Genomic DNA, 12,621 nt, shown 5'->3' with positions numbered 1-12,621 from the left:
GGTGGCGTCAGAGCTGAGGTTCTGATGTCACCGGGACGGTGGCGTCAGAGCTGAGGTTCTGATGTCACCGGGACGGTGGCGGCTTCTGGCTCTCGCACAGTCTTCCACTCCTGCACCCTTCATCTGCTGGTCCCCTGCCAGCGGAGCCCGGATCCCTCTCAGCTCAAGTGCCGCCTTCTGTTGGCTGTCCATGGTCTGCCCACCCCCATCCATTTGTCCTCTGAGTCACAAGGACCTCTCAATGATGGAGGGGCCATAGGGACATTTGGCACAGTGAGAAGATCAAGGGAGGCAGCAGAAAACAGAAGTGGACGCTTGGACCACCCTTATCAGCCATCATTTCAACCTAACCCGGAAGCCCAGCTGGACAGCGACAGGGGGACTCCGCCTGGATATTCTGACTTTGCCTCTTGCTTCTGGTCTCGGACAGGATGGAATAGTTCATACATGAACCCTGAGGTTCCTAGGTCAGTCCTATGGCTGGTACTATTTTATGAATGAAGAAAGAGGTCTATGCCTGGGAGCAGGAAGCATGGGACAGGGTGGGGACCAGTCTGGGGCATGGTGGCGAGGGACCCACACTAAGGTTTGTCAGGAGATCCTGTCTCAAATAAAGAATTGAGGGCTGGAGAGATAGTCCAGGGTTTAAGATGACATCCCGCTCTTACAGAGGACCTGGGATCCGTCCTCTCCACCCACACTGGGTGGCTCACAGCCACCTCTAACTCTAGTGTAAGGAGCTGGGATGTCCTCTTGGCCTTTGCAGGCGCCTGCAGGCATGTGGCGCACACAGAGACATATACAGTGTGATTGTTTGGATGGTAATGCCCTCCATAGGCTTCCACATTTGGTCTTCAGTTGGTGGATCTGTTTGGGAGGGATTAAGAGGCAGGGCCTTGTTGGGGTGGGTGTGGCCTTTTGGGAGTGGGTGTGGCCCAGAGTAGGTGTGGGGTGGGTTTTGAGGTCTCCTACGTGTTTCTCTCTGCCTGCTGCCTGTGAATTAAGATGTAAAGCTCTCAGCCGCCGCTCCAGTCCTTGCCTTGCTGTTTCTCATCAGGATGGTAAAGAACGCACCACTTAAAGCTATAAGCAAGTTCCCAGGGTTGCCTTGTCATGGTGTCTCCCCTCACAGTCATAGAACAGTGACTGTGACACACACCTGCACATAATCCTGAAAAATAAATTTGAGAGAGAATATATATATATATATATATATATATATATATATATATATATATATACACAGAGAGAGAGAGAGAGAGAGAGAGAGAGAGAGAGAGAGAAAGAGAGTTGATTCTGAACATAATGGCATGCCTTTAATCCCAGCACTTGAAAGACAGGGGCAGGTGAATCTCTGTGAGTTCAAGGCCAGTCTGGTTTACACAGAGAGTCCTGGGCCAGCCAAGGCTACATAGTGAGACTCTGCCTCAAATATAAAAAGTTAAGGATGATGGGGGCGGCGGGGCGGGAGGAGGAAGAAGAAGGAAGGTAAATGAGAAAATGGAGAGAGGAGGGAGAGAGAGGAGAGGGGAGGCGGGAAGAGGACTGAGCCACATTTAGGATGCTGGGTCTCTACTAGTGTCAAGAGTATATGACAATGGGCTGGGCGTGGTGCTGCGCGCCTTTAATCCCAGCACTGGGGAGGGGGGGCAGAGGCAGGCGGATCTCTGTGAGTTCGAGGCCAGCCTGGTCTACAAAGCAAGTCCAGGACAGCCAAGGCTACACAGAGAAACCCTGTGTCTTGAAAGGGGGGAGGGGAGGAGGGGGAAGAGTATGTGACAATGGATGGAAGTCTGGAGGAGTCTGCATGGCTCACCAAATCAGACTGGAAACGCCATGGCACGGGCAGGGAGAGGGGTGGAGGGGAGGACTGAGCGAGCCCTTGGTGGGAGGCAGGGGTGGTGGCTTTCCCACCCTAATTGGAAAACCTGTCTGGATGGTGGCTACCCAACCCTGAGTGATTTCCTTTCTCCTCCCCCAACCCCCTCACCCCTACACTCCACCCTTACCTTCCACAGCGGAAGAGTGACAGGGTGTCACCATCCTCTTTCTAGAAGGTTCAGGAGGTTAATGAGGGCAAGGCACGTAACACCACTCAAGGGATGCAATTCTGGGAAGAGAGGAACCCGAGTCCAGGCTGGATGCCAAGGGTCGGGTGGGGACAGCACCCCTGCCACTTGGCTGGTCCACTGGCTGCCTCACAATCACGGCTCAGCCCGTTTCACCTGCCCCTGGGCAGTTTCTGAGGAAGTTAAAGGGACCAAATGGAGCAGAAGAACTCTTCCATTTTCTCTAGGCACGTGCACAGCCAGGATTGTTACAGGAAGTAGCCACTTGAGGCCAGAGCAGGGGCTAGCTCAGGAGGTCTTAGCCACAACTTGCTGTCTTGGACATAAGGTTTGGTGGCCAAGGTGAATGGAGAAGCCGGCCTAGAATCTGCCAGACCTTCAGTTGATCCATAGCCAGGCCTATGCTGAGAAGTTCTAGACTAGTTTTTTGTCAACTTGACTCAAACCCAGGTCCCCCTGGGGGAGGGAATCCCAACCTAGGAACCGCCTCAGACAGACTGGACTATAGGCAAGTCTGTGGGAGTATTCTCTCACGACTGATGTGGGAGTGCCCAGACCTCTGTGGGCAGTGCCATCCTGGAGCAGGTGGCCCTCAGGTGTACTAGAAAGACAGCAGGCTGAGCAAGCCAGGCCAGGCAAGCCAGTGAGGAGCACCCTTCCACAGTCTCTGCCTCAGTTCCTGTCTCCAGGTTCCCATTTTTAGATTCTGTCTTGACTTCCCCACTGGGGGATTCTAGGCAGGTGCTCTACCACTGAGCCACACCCCAGCCCCTCACTGGGGGATTCTAGGCAGGTGCTCTACCACTGAGCCACACCCCAGCCCCTCACTGGGGGATTCTAGGCAGGGGCTCTACCACTGAGCCACACCCCAGTCCCACACTGGGGGATTCTAGGCAGGGGCTCTAACACTGAGCCACACCCCAGCCCCTCACTGAAGGATTCTAGGCAGCTGCTCTACCACTGAGTCACACCCCAGCCCCTCACTGGGGGATTCTAGGCAGGGGCTCTACCACTGAGCCACACCCGAGTCCCTCACTGGGGGATTCTAGGCAGGTGCTCTACCACTGAGCCACACCCCAGCTCCTCACTGGGGGATTCTAGGCAGGTGCTCTTCCACTGAGTCACCCCCAGCCCCTCACTGGGGGATTCTAAGCAGGTGCTCTTCCACTGAGTCACACCCCAGCCCCTCACTGGGGGATTCTAGGCAGGTGCTCTACTGTTGAACTATAGCCCAGTCTTCATTTTCTCTTTATTTTGAGACAAGTGCTCACTAAGGGGCCCAGGCTAACCTTGAACTCATTCTGTAGTCTAACTATTGATTATGCTTCCTTGTCTTTCTGACTTGAGGCTCAGAGAAGCTGAGTAACTTGCCTAGAGTCACACAGCAGCTGTGGCGGTCAGCTTTAATACCAACTTGCCCCAATCTGGGGTCACTTGGAAAGAGCAGCTCAATGAGGAATTGTCTACATTGCATTGGCTCTGTAAGGCATGACTACAGGGGAATGGTCCTAATTAAGTTAAGTGTTGTGTGACTATCCAGCCACCAGCAGTGTCATTCAGGGAGTTCTCAATGGTGGAGCAGTATAGAAACAGAGCTGCACACAGCGAGCATGTGAACATTCATTTCCCGCTGCCCTTGACTGTGGCTATGAGGGGACTAGCTGCAGGCATCAGCCTCTGAGACTTCCCTGCCATGGTGGGATGTAACCTATGACCTGAAATATGCCGTAGCTGCCTTTTTTTTTTTCTTTTTTTCTTTTTTTAACCTCCAAGACAGGTTTCTCTATATAGCCCTGGCTGTTTTGTAAATTGCTCTGTAGACAAGGCTGGCCTTGAACTCCCAGAGATCTGCCTGCCTAGGCCTCCTGAGTGCTACGATTAAAGGTGGGCGCCACCACTGCCCAGCCCCGTAGCTGCTTTTTGTCAGGGTATTTTTTATCATGGCGACAGAAACAAACCAAGAACAGTAGGTAGTCTAAATTTTTTAGTAATGGGGAATCAGGATTTGAACTTGGTCTGTACCCAGACCCTACGCTCTTTGCTGTGGGCCTGTTTTAAGAATGTTATTTAGCCAGGCGAGGTGCGCAAGCCATTAATCCCAGCACTTGGGAGGCAGTGGCAAGCAGCTCTCTATGAGTTAGTCCAGGACAGCCAAGGCTACACAGGGAAACCCTGTCTCAAAAGATCTAAATAAATAAATAAATAAATAAATAAATAAATAAATAAATAAATAAATGTTATTTAATGCCAGCTGTGTAAGTGTCCAGACCACTGGGGTAGGCAGCATCAAGGGACATACTCAGTCTGGCATGAATGACTCTCAGCCTGCCTCTCCTGGTGGCTCACAGCTGGGGAGCCCGGATTTCTTGACACACTATCACTCAACCAGTCTAGAACCTACCATGGCTCCCTATGCACTCCTGGAGCTGCCCTGTCCTCCTGTGCCCTGCATGGCAGGCTCCAACCTGTCTCCTTTCCGACCTTAGGGGAAGAAGTTTTTTTCCCTCCACCCTCGGTGCGCACCTCTCGGCTTTCTCTCCACCACCATCCCTTTCTCTTAGCCACTGTGCTTACGACAGTTTGACACACAAACTAGAGCTATGTGAAAGGAGGGCACTTCAACTAAGAAAACGCCTCCATGAGATCCAGCTGTGGGGCATTTTCACGATTAGGGATCAGTGGGGGAGGGCCCCGGCCATTGTGGGTGGTGCCACCCCTACGCTGGTGGTCCTGAGTTCTCTAAGAAAGCAGGCTGAACCAGGGAGTGGTGGCGCACGCCTTTAATCCCAGCACTCAGGAGGCAGAGGCAGGCAGATTGCTCTGAGTTTGAGGCTAGCCTGGTCTACAAAGTGAGTCTAGGACAGCCAAGGCTACACAGAGAAACCCTGTCTTGAATTAAAATAAAATTAAAAAAAGAAAAGAAAAGAAAGCAGGCTGAGCAAGCCATAAGCAGCACCCCTCCATGGCCTCTGCATCAGCTCCTGCCTCCAGGTTCCTGCCCTGCTTGACTTCCTGTCCTTGTGTCCTTTGATGGTGAACAGTGACGTGGAAGTGTAGGCCAAATAAACCCTTTCCACCCCAATTGCTTTTTTGGTCATGGTGTTTCAACACGGCAACAGAAACCCTAACTATGGCACCCTTGCCGACTTTCCCTCAACTTTCAATGTCTTCAGTCCCATTTACGGGGGTCAGCCTTCTTCCGCGTCTGCCAGAGACACCTCCTGGCCACTGTGTGAAGAGAGGGAAAAGTTAGGGGTAGCTGGTCCTTCCCTCTGTACGGGGAGACACCGAATGCTTGCTGTCTCGGCTCATTGTACATGGTTTGAATGCAGCACTCCCCCATAATGTCCAGCATTTGAAAACTTGATGCCGAGTTGGTTGCTCTGTTTGGGGAGACAGAGGGGCGTGGCCTTGCTTGCGGAAGTACATCACTGGGGGGGCGGGGTTTGAGAATGTAAAGACTTGAACCAGTTCACCGGTCTCTGCCTCCTGTTTGCGGTTTGAGACGGAAGCTCTCAGCTGGTGCTCCAGCCGCCTGCTTGCCCTCACTCTCTCTCGGGCAAGTTCATCTATCCTGGTGCCAGGGCGTTCCTTCACGGGTGTTAGAACCAACTTCTTCGGGATTCCAGCACAGACAGACCAGCGGCTCTCTATGAAATCCTCGAAGCCCCAGCACTATGCGGGGATTGCTGAGACCTCCAGCGTCTGGGACTGACCGGCTACTGGATTCTTGGCATTTCTGCGGTGAGGCAGCCATTGTGAGACCAGCCAGATCGCAGCCCGTGAGCCAGTCCCATACGTCCTACACACGCGTGCTTTTGTTCTGTTAGTTCCGGGCCTTTAGAGAACGCTGACTTAATACTCACCCAGATTGCCTGCGTGTCGTACTTGAGGCCCTAATTTCAATCCCCACTACTGTGTAAAACCGGGCATGGCTGTGCACATCAGTAATCCCAGTAGTCAGGAGGTAGAGGCAGGAGGATCTAGAATTCAAGGTCGCTCTGGGCTATGTAGTAAGTTCTAGGCCAGCCTAGGCTCCATGAGATCTTACGTCCAAAAAAAAAAAAAAGCATTTGGCACAAATCTTTGATCTCAGCCCCAGGGAGGCAGAGGCAGAGAGAGTTCTAGGCCAGCCTGGTCTACATAGTGAGCTCCAGACCAGCCAGAGCTACACAGTGAGACCCTGTAAAGCAAAACAACAGCAAAGCAGACAAAACTCAAGTCGACAAAACAAAAGCAGAATAATCTCAGAGGACTGAAAAGTGAAAATTCAATGTCTTCAATTAAAACAAAAAACCAAAAGACACCACCACCACCAAAAAATACATTGAAATGTTTCCTAAGTGTTACATCCTGTGGTGATTTTCCATTGTTAAATTTAGCACTTCAAAATGCCTCAGGGAGCAAGAAAACAACTTGTGAGCCACTTTTTCTCGCTTTGGAGTAAGCTCCAAGATCCCCAGGAACGCAGGCCAGCCACAACCAAGGCACGCAACTAACTTCAACAGTAAGTGGGAAGCTGGGCGTGGCAGTGCAGTCTGCAACCCTCCCCACCCCCCACCCCACCCCCTGACCCCCACACTCCAGAGGCAGGAAGGTTGGCTTGTATAGCTCTGAGGCCAGTGGTCATATAACACAGAGAACCCATGCCTCAAAATAATATATATATATATTTTTTACATTTTGTGTGTGTGTGTGTGTGTGTGTGTGTGTGTGTGTGCGCGCGCGCGCGCGCGCCAGCCACAAGGTCAAAGAACAGTTTCTGGGAAACAATTCTCTCCCCTCACCACTATGTGTGTCCTTGGGATATCGTGCAGGTCATTAGGCTGGTGGCAAATGTCTACACCCAGACTGAGCCATCTTGCCTGTCCAAAATTATTATTTTCTTCTTTTTTTTCTTTCTTTCTTTCTTTTTTTTCTTTTTCTTTTTCTTTTCTTTTTTTGGTTTTTCGAGACAGAGTTTCTCTGTGTAGCCTTGGCTATCCTGGACTCGCTTCGTAGACCAGGCTGGCCTCGAACTCACAGCGATCCACCTGCCTCTGCCTCCCGAGTGCTGGGATTAAAGGCGTGCGCCACCACCACCACCCGGCTACAATATTATTTTCATAGCCACAACTAACGTGCGAAGTTGGAAGCAGTACTTTACAGCGACTGAAAACAGACGTGTGATGGGCTGGCGAGAGAGCTCCCCGGGTGAAGATGCTTACTGCCACTCCTGGACCTAAACTCAACACCTGAGACTAACGTGATAGAAGGGAAGAACTAAGCCCCAAAGGCTGCCGCCTGGCTGCCGCCACACACTTGATGCGGCAAACACGACCCCTGAGAAATAAACAGATAATTAATAAAATCACGGAGTGTAAACTTCTCAGCCATGAATGGTGGCACACACACTGTTTCCCAAGAGATCTCTAGAGATCGCTAAACTGGAACCCTGAACTCATTAAACAAACCCTTTCCCCTAAGCCTCCAGCCTCGGCGAACCCAGTCACTTCCTGTTTTCCATAGGTTTAACCTTGAAAGTGGAGTCCTGGGAGTGTGGTGGTGTATGCCAGGCGCAATTCCCGCTGGGAGGAGGCTGAGGGGGGAGGATCAAGAGTTCAAGGCCGGTACTGGAGAGATGGCTCAGTGGTTAAGAGCACCACCTGCTCTTCCAGAGGTCCTGAGTTCAATTCCCAGCAACCACATGGTGGCTCACAACCATCTATAATGTGACAATAAAGAAATCTTTTTTTTTTTTTAAAGAGTTCAAGGCCATCTTTGACTACATGAGAGCAGGAAAAGTGTGAGGGAAGGGGGAAGAAGGGGGTGAGGAGCGAAGGGCAACAGAGATAGAAGAAAAAAAAAGGGAAGGGACGGAGGAGAAAGGACAGGAGATGTGTTTAGCTCATGTGGTATAAGGTCACAGGCGGTGTGTGTGAGAGACTTCCTCAGTGGCGGCAAACGTCATGAGAAGATGGGGCCAAGGGTGTAGAGAGAGCTGGCTTTCATGGCGTGCCCACCAACAAATTTATGAATGGATTAGACTGTTCATGCAACAGGAGGCCTGAACACCCAGTCAGCTACCACAGGCCTCAACTCGCAACTACCATTACTATAGGGCTTTAAAAAACATTTTATTATTATTATTTATTTATTTGTTTATTTTATTTATTTTTTTTGGGGGGGGCGGTTCGAAACAGGATCTCTCTGTGTGGCCTTGGCTGCCCTGGACTTGCTTTGTAGACCAGGCTGGCCTCGAACTCACAGTGATCCACCTGCCTCTGCCTCCCAAGTGCTGGGATTAAAGGCATGTGCTACCATGCCCAGCTGCTTATTATTATTATTATTATTATTATTATTATTATTATTATTATTATTATTATTGGTTTTTCGAGACAGGGTCTCTCTGTGTAGCCTTGGCTGTCTTGGACTCACTTTGTAGACCAGGCTGGCCTCAAACTCACAGAGATTCGCTTGCCTCTGCCTCCCCCAAGTGCTGGGATCACAGGCGTGCACCACTGCACCCATCTTAAAAACAACTGCTTAGCCGGGCGTGGTGGCGCACGCCTTTAATCCCAGCACTCGGGAGGCAGAGGCAGGTGGATCACTGTGAGTTCGAGGCCAGCCTGGTCTACAAAGTGAGTCCAAGATGGCCAAGGCTACACAGAGAGACCCTCTCTCAAAAAAAAAAAACTGCTTTATTTATCTATGTGGTGCTGGAGATTAAATCTGGGGCCCGGTGCTCCCCAGGCAAGCGATATTCTGTTGAACTTCAGTTCAAGCCCTGCAGCCGGCATTTGCTACTTTGTGGGCTCTTCTTTCTTCCACTCTTCTCCCCTCTTTTTTTCTGTCCTTTCAAGCCCCTAACACTAGATATGAGAGAAGAAAGACTAGGGAGGAAAGGAAAGTCTCTGAATAAAGCTGTGGGTCAGAAAGGGAGAGATGTTCTCGTTAGACCACTCCCTGCTGAGTAGGGGTGCAGAGCTCCTTGGGGCAAGTTTGGTCTTAATATCAGGATATCTGATTCTTTCTTGTTTCTTCTTTACACACATCTACTTAAGAAATCATGGCCAGCCGGGTGGCGGTGGTGGTGCACGCCTTTAATCCCAGCAATCGGGAAGCAGATGAGTTCGAGGCCAGCCTGGTCTACAAAGCCAGTCTAGGACAGCCAAGGCTACACAGAGAAAGCCTGTTTCAAAAAAAAACCCAAAATAAATAAATAAATAGGAAAAGAAACCATGGCCAACAGCAACTAGTAGCAACCAGTAATCCACCCCACCTCTCGGGGCCCTAGCATTTATCTACCCTCTGAAAAGTCCCCAGAATTCCAGATGTCACACTATTGCAGAAACTATCTGCAGCAGGCAAAATCACACTTCTGCTAGAGCGGAGGCAGGTCTGTGAAGCAACCTCATAGTCTCATACTTGGGATTAAAACAAAAACACATTCTTATAATATTTCTGTGTTTTTTAAAGAAACCAAAATTCTCACTACAAAACCTCTCACTGGGGGATTCTAGGCAGGTGCTCTACCACTGAGCCACACCCCAGCCCCTCACTGGGGGATTCTAGGCAGGGGCTCTACCACTGAGCCACACCCCAGCCCCTCACTGGGGGATTCTAGGCAGATGCTCTACCACTGAGCCACACCCCAGCCCCTCACTGGGGGATTCTAGGCAGGGGCTCTACCACTGAGCCACACCCCAGCCCCTCACTGGGGGATTCTAGGCAGGGGCTCTACCACTGAGCCACACCCCAGCCCCTCACTGGGAGATTCTAGGCAGGTGCTGTACCACTGAGCCACACCCCAGCCCCTCACTGGGGGATTCTAGGCAGGGGCTCTACCACTGAGCCACACCCCAGCCCCTCACTGGGGGATTCTAGGCAGGGGCTCTACCACTGAGCCACACCCCAGCCCCTCACTGGGGGATTCTAGGCAGGGGCTCTACCACTGAACCACACCCCAGCCCCTCACTGTGGGATTCTAGGCAGGGGCTCTACCACTGAGCCACACCCCAGCCCCTCACTGGGGGATTCTAGGCAGGTGCTCTACCACTGAGCCACACCCCAACCCCTCACTGTGGGATTCTAGGCAGGTGCTCTACCACTGAGCCACACCCCAGCCCCTCACTGGGGGATTCTAGGCAGGTGCTCTACCACTGAGCCACACGCCAGCCCCTCACTGGGGGATTCTAGGCAGGGGCTCTACCACTGAGCCACACCCCAGCCCCTCACTGGGGGATTCTAGGCAGGTGCTCTACCACTGAGCCACACCCCATCCCCTCACTGGGGGATTCTAGGCAGGTGCTCTTCCACTGAGTCACATTGCCATATAAACTTCTATTTAATTATTATTTTGAGATAAATTGTTTTCTATGGTGGCCTTGATCTCAGTTTGTAGCCCAGACTGTCTTTGAATTTTTTTCCTCATACATACATGTGTGTGCATGTGTGTATACGTGCATGTGTGTGTGTGTGCATGTAGTATATGCCTGTATGCGCCGATGAAAGCAGAAGGCTAACATTTGAGTCTTCCTTGACTCCTCTTACTCTAATAAGATGTATGGGTGAGAGACTTCCCCAGTGGCGGCAAACTGTGCAGAGAGAGGAGGCTTCCAGGCCACACTTTCTCTCTCCGGGCTCTCCTACTTATCTTTCTCAGAGTCCTAGACCACACCCCTCTCCATGCCACAGGAAGTAGGCCGTTACCAGCTGGCATAGACCCTGCCCTGCAGGAGGTAGTTATCAGCTGTAGGCATACTAAAGCCCAAACTAAAATCCCACCTTTGGGATTAAAACAAAAACATATTTACATAACAAAACTAAGTTTACAAAGAAGACCAAAACGCCCATCACAATACCTATGGGTACTGGGAACCAAACCCAGTCCTCTGTAAGAGTGATAAGTGCCCCTAACTGCTGAGCTATCTCTCCAGCCCTGACATCGAGTGTTTGAGGTGCAATGTGGGATATTCAAGTCACTTCATGAAGGGCCGGTGAGATGGCCCATGGGTAAAAGTGCCATCAAGTCCTAGCCCTAATGAGTTCAATCCCCAGGACCCCACAGTGGAGGGGAGAGAGCTGACTGCCGGAAAGCTGCTGTCTGGTCTCCATACACAGGCAATGGCACACACAGGCACATGCACACAAAATGGATAACTGTAGCAAACATTCCATTTTACTTATTAAAATTTTTTCAATGGATACCTATAGGAAAGTCAGTTACTGTGTTCCTGTTCATAAGACAGGACCATGCTGCCAAATGCAAGTAAAGCACTCCTTGGCATTTCTAGCCTCAGCCAATACTGTTTTACACACACACACACACACACACACACACACACACTAATGTAACAACAATTTTAAGAAGGAAATTAAATAGTCAAAAGTACCCCCCTAGGAATCATTTTGTATATTATGTCACTCATAGATGATAAGATCAGTAAGAAGTGATTTGGTGAGGCCATGGGGCAGTTGGCAACCAGTCTGTTGATGGCTTTGTCAATGGAAGAGGATCTCATGTAGCCTGGGCTGTCCTGGGACTTATTATATAGGCAGGAATAGCCTTAAATTAATTGTCCTCCTCCCACTTTTCAAGCACCGGAATTACAGGTGTGCCCCACCACACCTGGCCTTAAATATGGCAAAGTGGGTGTGTTTCATGTATGAATTGCAAAAGAGGAATCTAGTCAACCTTTTACAGGAAATCTCGCGCATCCATTTGAAATAGTCAAAATATAAAAGTAACCTTAGCTGGCCGGGTGTGGTGGTGCACGCCTTTAATCCCAGCACTCAGGAGGCAGAGGCAGGAGGATCTCTGTGAGTTTGAGGCCAGCCTGATCTACAAAGCGAGTCCAGGACAGCCAAGGCTACACAGAGAAACCCTGTCTTGAAAAACCAAAAATAGAAAAAAAAAAAGCAAAAAACAAACAAAGGAAAAAAGAGAGAAAGAAAGGAAAGGAAAGGAAAAGAAAAGAAAAAAAAAGAATGCTTGTTGCTTTTGCAGAGGACCTGAGTTTGTGTCCCAGCACCTCCTACATCCCGTGGCTCCAGTTTCAGAGGGATCTGATGCCCTCTTCTGGCCTCCAGGGGTACTGCACTCATGTGCACACACAAAAATAAAACCAGCTAGAGCATGCTTTTAATCTCATTGCTCAGGTCTGGTCATCTGAGAATGGATGGCCCCAGGGATGGAAAGAGAGAACTGACTGTCAGGAGTTCATCTGACCTCCATATGCGTACTGTGGCATGTACTGATGGGAGCGCGCATGCGTGCACCTGCGCGTGCGCTCGTGAACACACACGTCTCAATAATAATTAATTTAAATTTAAAAACAGAAAGCGAGAATGCCACAGAAGCTCGAATCCGTGCTTTGTGCCCCTTGCGCATGGTCTTCTTCCCGGCTTGCGGAGGATGAGAAGTGACACACAGCCAGGGCTGGGACACAAGTCTGCAGTTAAGACTTGGAACGTCGTAGCTTGGGGGCTGACGAGGAACAGGCTTCCAAAAACCCCGAACTGTGGCTCTTGGAGAGGAGAAGGAGTCACGGAAGCGGACCACTCTAGGAAG

Source organism: Acomys minous, assembly GCF_964271855.1.
Source record: "Acomys minous genome assembly, chromosome: 16".
NCBI lineage: Eukaryota > Metazoa > Chordata > Mammalia > Rodentia > Muridae > Acomys > Acomys minous.
This window is presented reverse-complemented; position numbering follows the sequence as displayed.